Source organism: Dermacentor albipictus, chromosome 2 (assembly GCF_038994185.2).
Source record: "Dermacentor albipictus isolate Rhodes 1998 colony chromosome 2, USDA_Dalb.pri_finalv2, whole genome shotgun sequence".
In the NCBI taxonomy this organism is placed as follows: Eukaryota; Metazoa; Arthropoda; class Arachnida; order Ixodida; family Ixodidae; genus Dermacentor; species Dermacentor albipictus.
In genome coordinates, this window is record NC_091822.1 from 121,610,875 (window position 1) to 121,619,297 (window position 8,423).

The following is an 8,423-nucleotide window of genomic DNA, read 5'->3' on the forward strand; positions in this document are numbered from 1 at the left end:
ATGAAATCAAACCATAAATTGTTGCTCATGCGCGGCCTCAAAGCACAAATAAGCGAATTTATTATTATACGACGGATCTTTTGAAGAAAAGGGTAGGTGAGTTTTTTGTTTCCCAGTTTGCCACGCGGAATAAGTTGTGCGGCCACGCTTGGTCGCTATATAGTTATAACTTTGACACCATAATGTAGCATTTTCGTACTTCGAAATTATTGAGCAGATCGTCATTGTCTCACCATCGCGGGATAACTTCGCCAGTTCTTTCATGGCGAATTATTCCAATCGCATCGTCCTCGAATATTGCCTGTACGTGTCACACCACTAACAATAATTGCAATCATTGTGAACAAATTAAAATTTTCAGAGACTATATTGCTCTCTGCTTGCTGCGCTATTTTTGGCGAGGTCGAGAGTTACCCTCTCCGCTTCATGCAATAGCAGGCACCAAATACGATACGAAAATTGATTTAAAAATTAGAAACAAGGACTTGCGCTTTGAAAAAAAGGTTGTGGTGTAATTCATATCCATTGCAAGACGAATTGTAGATGTAATCTTGTCTACTGCCTTTCTTTGTCCTGTGACAAGGTATACATTGGGTACGATGGGAGCTGCCTGAATGTGCGCCTTCGAGAACACCACAGCGCGCTGAAGTCTGCGCCGGGGTTGTATATGTCTGCTCATTGTGCAAAATGTGGCTGCGCTTCAAAATTTCCGCACACTTAAGTTGTGCATCGTAATCATGACGCGAAAACTAGGGATATAGATGGTGAGTTCACAGTCTACATCACTGTTAAATTGTGAAATTTCATTTCTAGACGGCACTTGAACTTAGTTGACTTTGTTTCTCTCGGCTACTTTCCCCTTTTATTCATACTTTCCCTCGTATACTTATAGCTTGTGCGGATAAATTTGTTTCACTCTGCGCCACTTGTGTCTCGCTCTGCACTGTTGGGTTTGCGTTTCCAGATGAAACCATAAGCCCAATACCCCTTCCGCTTTTCGAAACAGTGCTAATCGACATACTAAGCAAGTAACTGTCGTGAGCTTTGTGCTCCAGCGTAACTTCACGTCGGCGTTTTAATGAAGCAAAAAGTACGGTTAGCAAGACGATTTGGTCTTTAAGTTCGAAATATTTATGCTTTCCTTTTATTCATGGTGACTGCCCGCTGCGATTGCTTGAGTAAAAGAGGGGGATCCGAAGAAAACGTAAGTCGTCACTTAGCTTCTTCGCCACTTGCTTCACTGCAATGCATATGTTTTCAAGTGGAACAGCAGAAAAAAGAAGTATCTCGCTCACAAGGTGTAAGTGGAACGGGAAAATAGTAAGGGCAACAGAGTAAGTGGAACAATTCGTTGATCCACATAACGTTTGCATGTTCCCCTTAGATGAAGAAAAAATAAAGAAAGAATTTAGAGGTTGCAATTCCTGATACCCATATTAATCGCGAGAACAGCCGGATCCACATAAATATGAGGTTCGTTCCAGTAAAAATATGTGGAACGTTACTTTTAAATGGAACCTATGTGTAACCGGATTAAGAGTGTAGGCTTATTGACAATGTAAAAATAAATGTTGCAGAACACACAGCAAAACATATGAAACGTTCACATTAGGATCAAATTACGACAATACTTATGACGATTATACTCTTCATAAGCGTGCGTACAAGCTTCGCTGTTCGCTATGTCGAGGTGATATGATTAACACTTCGAGCGATCTGTGAGTGCAGCTTTCAGCTTTCACGACTCTCGTTTATTTACGTTTAACTTATGTTAACTTTTAGGTCGTATATACGAAGAAAAGCATTACCATTAACATCAAGCAATGACATTTTAGGCGCACGTTAAAAGGAAGCTTGATTTGCCTTTAACATGTGCGACTATGTACAGTTTTGTTTTGCGTACCGGTGTACAAGCTTCAAATGGAAGCAACAAAAAAGTGGAAAAATAAATGGAAGAAGCATTTGCTTTAATTTTAGGTCTTGTGTTAGGACGTGATAGCTTCGACACATATTTAAGGCGTTTGCTGAAGAGACCGAATTTTTTTATGCTTTCTAACACCAGTTTCTTGCATTCTGGCACTTCTGCGGCAAAACGACATAATACACGGGGCAGATAGTACCGGAAATTTCTAATAAACCGGCCCAATCAATCATCGTGGCTACTTCCGCGTCAGGCGTCATTACCGCGCCGACCACCACACGGTGGTTGCTAAGCGACTGTTGCCACCGCGACTCACCAGGCACCTGGGTACACATCTTGCGCCCGCTCGTAATCAGATCCAAGTTTCTTTTTCTCGGGGAGCTCAACGACCTCGTTAAATGGCAAAACTGGGCATGGTATCCTTTCTGTTTAGTGTGAGATGGCCTTGACTTGAAAGGACCAGGTCCTACGAATATGGCTATAGTAAAAAGAGTATAAAGAAAGTTACCTGTCCCGGACACTGCGAGGATCGACAAATTGGGAGCCCTTTCTTGATGCAGTGTATGGCCGTTGTAAGTCGCGGAAACGATTTTCCTGGTTAATTCCCCATCACGAACGAGACCCTAGCATATTAAATAGTAGCGGCATTTCCTGAATCTTGCACCCATCTCAGGGCGACAAGCGGCGCGTAGCCGCACGAAACACAACAATAACAAGTCTGTGATGGCCTGAGATGTCCGAGGCCGCAGGTGTGGCACTTAAAAAGGCCACGACGCCACATTTTCCGGATTATATTACGAACTGCATGCTAAACTTTTCGTGTCCCACATCAATTATAACCTGCAATCCAACATCAATTATATCAACCTGCACTGTGATCTAGAAAGGGTATTAGAATGTTGCAGTAAATGGCTCATGACACTTAAATAAATGTAAAAGCATGCAAGTTTCTCGCCACAGCACTGATGGTTGTCGGCGTACTTACTCCCTCAATGATATTTTATTACCATCTACTGACTGTTATAGGTACCTTGGTGCTCACATTTCTTCTAATCTTTCGTGGAATACGCATGTTGAATATGTAACTAACAATGCGAATCGCATGCTTGGTTATCTGCGTCAAAACTTTTTTGGTGCTCTATCGTCCCTGAAGTTAACACTTAGGCAAACCTTAGTACGTTCTAAATTAGAGTACGCATGCACTACATGGGATTCTACTCAGACTATACACTCATTCAAACTCTTGAAGCCATTCGGAAACGCGCTGCGCGTTTCATCTTATTGAATTATTGACGTCATTCCAGTGCGACATCTATGAAGAGACCCGTGAACTTGCCTGACCTTTCGTTGCTTTGAAAGTATTCTCGCCTTAATCTTTTTCATAAAATCTATTATTGTTACAACGATTTGAAGGACGTTCTCTTGCATTCACCTCATTATATATCTTCAAGCACCGATCATCGCTTCAAGGTTGGTCTACCGTCTTGTCGAGCAAAATTGTGCAATCCAGGGAAAACAAGGGGAAGTCGGGAGATAGAAATTCAAGACGATGAGCAAAACGAGAACTAGGTGAAAGGAGGCGCCAACGTTTCGACAAGTAGACTTGTCTTGAAGAAGAGAAGTCCACTTATGGAAATGTTCGCTCCTGCTTTCACCTAGTTCTCGCTTTACTCATCGTCTAAAATTGTGTAATGGCTCTATTGTTCCTAGAACGACTGTCGCATGGAGTCAGGTTCCCTCCACAATCACCGACATAACTGATGACCAAGAGTTAAAGATCGCTTTACAAGATGCCTTGTAAAATATATTTTTTTAGCTGCATGTCTTGACATTTTCCTTGCACTCCTTTCTGTAGTGCTTTTGAACCCTGAACGTATTTTTAACAAAGAAATAACTACATAAATAAATAAATAAATAAATAAATAAATAAATAAATAAATAAATAAATAAATAGAGAAATATGCCAAAATTTTGGTGCATTAGGTGCGGGAGGGAATTGTATCGGAATTTTTAATGTAGCAGTTGAACCCGTAAAGCAGTCTGGCGACACTGAGTCGTGACGAAATGAGTGGGCACCCACGGAAACGGCGCCCGCGTATACCAGAAGCTGATCTCGAAGGCCATGTTTTTGTTTACTACAAACACCGGTAGTGTTTGCAGGAGCTGAACAGCGTGGACGATGCAGAAAGACTGCCAAGCTCAAGAAAATCAAGAGTAATTCTGCGGCTTCAGAAACGTCACGCAAAGTATCAGCTTTTGACAATTAATGACCAATGAGCAGTATGAAGAATTCTGTCAGCGAGTACTGGTGTAGCGACGGTGTGTCCACGCACGACGATTCGGCCGCAATATTTTCGGCAACCTGTTGAACTGGCGTGTTAAGCGACTGCTCTTGGTTTGTTCAAAATATCGACATTGTTTCTGAGTAGCATCAGCCGGGGTACACTACCGGAAGACCAGGAAATCGCAAACGTTGCCCTCAATGCGCCAATGGGTACGTGTCAGGCTTTGTGATTTTGTTAACCATGCTGAAGAGAGTCAGTACTTCGTGTATATCATACCTCGAGCTGCGTCGATGTCGGGAAAAGAGACGCAAGTTGCCACTACCCGCCATCTGATGCCCAGTTCTCGCTTGTAAGGTATGAAAATTACAGCGATAGCTGTTCTGGACCATAAAGGTTTCATTATTTTGCGAGTAAGGCTACCTTTTACATGATTTCAATCAAATTAACTTTAACAAACCAGGACTTACACGTGACCACGATGCAAAAAGAAGTGTTCGTACGTTTGGCACTCATTTCTATCACTGTTCCATAGCACTGTTATATTACTGTTCCACTGTCACTATCACTAGCACTGTCACTGTTCCGATAAGTACTGTTCCATAGCACGTGCGCAAGACATGTTCAGTGATTGTAATACACATCTTTGTCCTGTTCGGCACCACAGGCCCTGTTCGGCACCACAGGCACCACAGGCCCGTTATGGCAAGACCGCGGCGAGATTTCTACGCTGTCATCCACGGCCTGTTGTCCACAGTCCATGGCTGCCCATAAACGGACTCTCTTCGTTCACACGTGCGGTGAGCAATGCAGCTTTCGCATGGCTACCAGCACAGACTCGTCACGAGGGTGCCTGATTCGGGCAGCGGGACAGCAGGCTGTGGAAAAGGGCACAGCCCATGTGTGTGAAGCTCGGTTGGCGGGAGTATAGCGGAGCCGCCTCTTGCCGTCCCAGCCTCCGTTGTCACTGAACTTCGTAGCACGCACGGATTTCACACGCCGCACTACGAGGCGCCAGTGATTTATAATTTTTACTGTCGCGGAGCATTTAAAGAGCACGGGAAACTCAAAATTTCATCGTGCGGTAACGCACACTTGTCGCAATAATGCAGTGCATTTTCCAAGGAATTTCTGCGAAGCCAGTGGTAAGCTGCGAAAGGCAAGATAGCTAAGAGAAAAAAAACAGAAGCCTTGTCTCAGCACCTTTCGACCGCCATGGAGTGCCATTTCAACAATCGAAGACGTGTCGAGCAATTTTTGACAAGTAGAAGTCTGTCATTTATTGAAGGCTCGCCCACGTGTGCGAATGTTTGGTCCAACCAACATCACCAAAACAGTGCCAGAATTATGGCGTACAATATCCTGCCAACCTGTCTCTGCTCTACATTAGAGTCAAAACTGTATTTTTTACTCATAGTATAAGCACACAAGGGGACATAATCAGGCCGAAAAATTATAGGGACATCACGTAGAAGGACACATAGAAGGAAAGATTAAGCTGCGTATGCCTATGGCAATAAAATAAAACATCACATCACACATGCGCCCATACTTACGCTAAAGGTGCCTTACACATTGCTTTTTTTTCTTTTTTTCAATACATGTTTCTCACTGATTATTGTTTCGTCAATACTATACTTATAAAAAAGTAAGGACAAGTTTCTTAATCCTTAAAAAGCTTCTGCGTATTGCTTCTAAAGTACAGAGAATGTTTACGATCTCCGGAAACCATTTCAAGTATTACGCTCTGAATTATGCAACCCTGCACTCTTCGAGCGCTCGTTCTATAATTCAAATGCACCTGGTGTTTTAGTCACTGCGTGGTAGACACCAAACATTACTTAGAATACGAAATACCTGCGACAGAGCTTGTTGCAACTGCACGAGTTGGTCTACGAGTAATAAAGAGCCGTAGTCGGAATGGGCAAAGTCGCGTATGACCAGCATAATCTTTTAAAATGCTGCGTATACCATCAGGTACACGTGCAACGTTGCACTGTAATGTTTAGTTTATATACCCAGGAAGTCGCAAGGTGTGATCAATAAAGTATGTGCAGAAGCTTTCATAACGCTTCCTGCAGCCTGGTTATACTTCCGAAGCGGCAGCAATGTGAACACTGAATGACTGCACAAGAGAAACAGCGAGACAGGCACTCAGTGCTCTCTTGAGTTTTCTATTCACGCTTTGTGTATTTTTATTTCTTTTACTTTCTATACGTGCCTACAATAACGGCCGTGATCTACGTAATATTACTCAACTATTATTTTTACGTTGCATGCAGCTAACCAAACTTGCCCGCATCACGGCGTTTGTAGAATAAAAAAAAAATTCTTGAGAAACTGCCTGACAAACACGGCAAAAACCGCAGTGCAGTTAAGTTTCGCACCATTTCCAGAATCACAAATACAGATTTTACTTAAATGGAAGGGTAGCGAGGGGTGGATGCGGAAAGATTGCACAGAGACATGATGTATACAGCTCTCGGCGCCTAGAGCAGCTGAGAGCAGTCATCGTTGATCAATCGTCAGCGGCAAAGCAAGTGCAAGTACGAATGAAATAACAGGACGTCTCTGACGTGCAGGTCGGGTTTCTCCACAAAGAAGGCCAAGGGAAATTGACACAACGGCAGGCCGATGTTCACGACGCGCTCAGCGTCCCACCATCAACGCTCTCGTATTGAAGCTGTGGGAATACTACGCTCTCGGGAGGAGAACTCACACGCTCACAACTCTCGTGAACTGCTTTGGCAGCCCGCTGCTCATAGTCTTGTTCACGCAATGGAAACTGTCATTATTCTGCGCACTCTTTCAGTGGCAACGTTACCTTCTCCCAACATGCACAAACGTTCAGGGTAAGCATTTCGGGAGCAGTTATATTTCACATTAAGAAAAATTTAGACGTATGTATATCTGGGTTTCTGGGGGCAAAATTTTACCTTCCAAGATTTTTTGTAGTTTCGTAAAGGTTAACATAATTCACAAATAAAGTGTCTTTTTGTATTTCCTACCAAGAATGAACTCAAACAGTTCAGAGGGTCACTTTTGCCCAATTCACGTTAACCACTGCAGAACGTCGTGGTGATATGTGGATAGCCGATAGACTGTTTGCTTTTGTCAAACGTTTCTGGTAGCGAGAAAAGTGTGCCAGTTTACAAAGAACACTCTCTTGGGGCTGCTGTACGTGACACCATAAAGATTGAGCGCTTGAGTCATCCGTCAGTGTACGACGCTTGGTGCCGGCGATGCTTCTGCAGTGACAGCAGCTTGTTCGGATACAGTACGCAGAATGAAGCTTGTGGACGGTGAAGTGGTTTGATCTCCAAATGTATGTAGCTCATTTATTGGTGATGAAATTGGCTAGTCTTCATGAAGGTACATACTCTGATACTGGTTCTTGTTTGTCATTTTGTCTTCGTGGTAAGCAATTAGTCGTGGCTTCGTCAGAACAAACATATGCGGTTTTACATTGCTTCTTCTTGCTGGCATAGAGGTTTAGTTCCATGCAATTTGGTTGATCGCTGGACATTGCAGCGGCGGCGGAGGTTAAGTGTGTGCCGGGTGCCTTTCCTAATTTTTTTTTCTATCACCAACGTATCTGTGAGGAGGCGCGCATGAATAACTCAATGAACTCAGTGGCATCGTGTCGGCCATTCGCTGGTCCAGAACAGAGTGCTTCCGGTAGATGTTGCCTTTTTTCGGTTGTGGAGAGAGGTCCATGCGGTGCAGTACGACCATGTGTGCAGCATAATATGTTCGGCTGTCTCTGTTTGCCTCGTCATGAGTATTTCACGAATATTTCACCAGTAAAATCCCTAGCGTGAGCTAGAGAACTTGGTTGCCGAGATGAAACTTCTTCCCAAGATTATGGAACTATACGAAAAAGAAAACTCCAAGGTCACTACAATGCTAAAGTTTGCGGAATTTTTCAATAAGCTTAAGAAGAGTTCCACGAGTGTTACAAATTTTGTGTCATAGCCTATACAATCGCATGCTCCATCCGAGAGTAAATTATCGTGCATAGGCCGCTTGAGGACGTAATACTCGCGAATCAAAATGTTCCACGAAAGGCTGAAAAACCTGGAGGCTCTCGCCGAGGAATAAAGCCGCAGCAGCATCTATGGACCTGAGTGACATCGTACACGAGTTTGACGCTAGGCATCAAAACATGCGAATGCATTGAACGCGAGCGCACCTTGCGACTCAAAGTGCACGTGCACATT

At 43.6% G+C, this 8,423-nt stretch overlaps 1 long non-coding RNA gene across 3 annotated transcripts in view; it reads left to right on the forward strand.

Annotated features, from left to right (window-relative positions):
- LOC139056079 (uncharacterized) overlaps positions 1-7,210 on the forward strand; it is a 90,627-nt gene extending 83,417 nt beyond the window's left edge. For all 3 annotated transcript variants that reach the window (XR_011512141.1, XR_011512143.1, XR_011512142.1), the window contains exons 2-3: positions 4,871-5,003; positions 6,786-7,210. This is a non-coding gene — a long non-coding RNA (uncharacterized lncRNA). The remainder of the gene's footprint in view (positions 1-4,870; positions 5,004-6,785) is intronic.
- Positions 7,211-8,423: the final 1,213 nt, after the last annotated feature.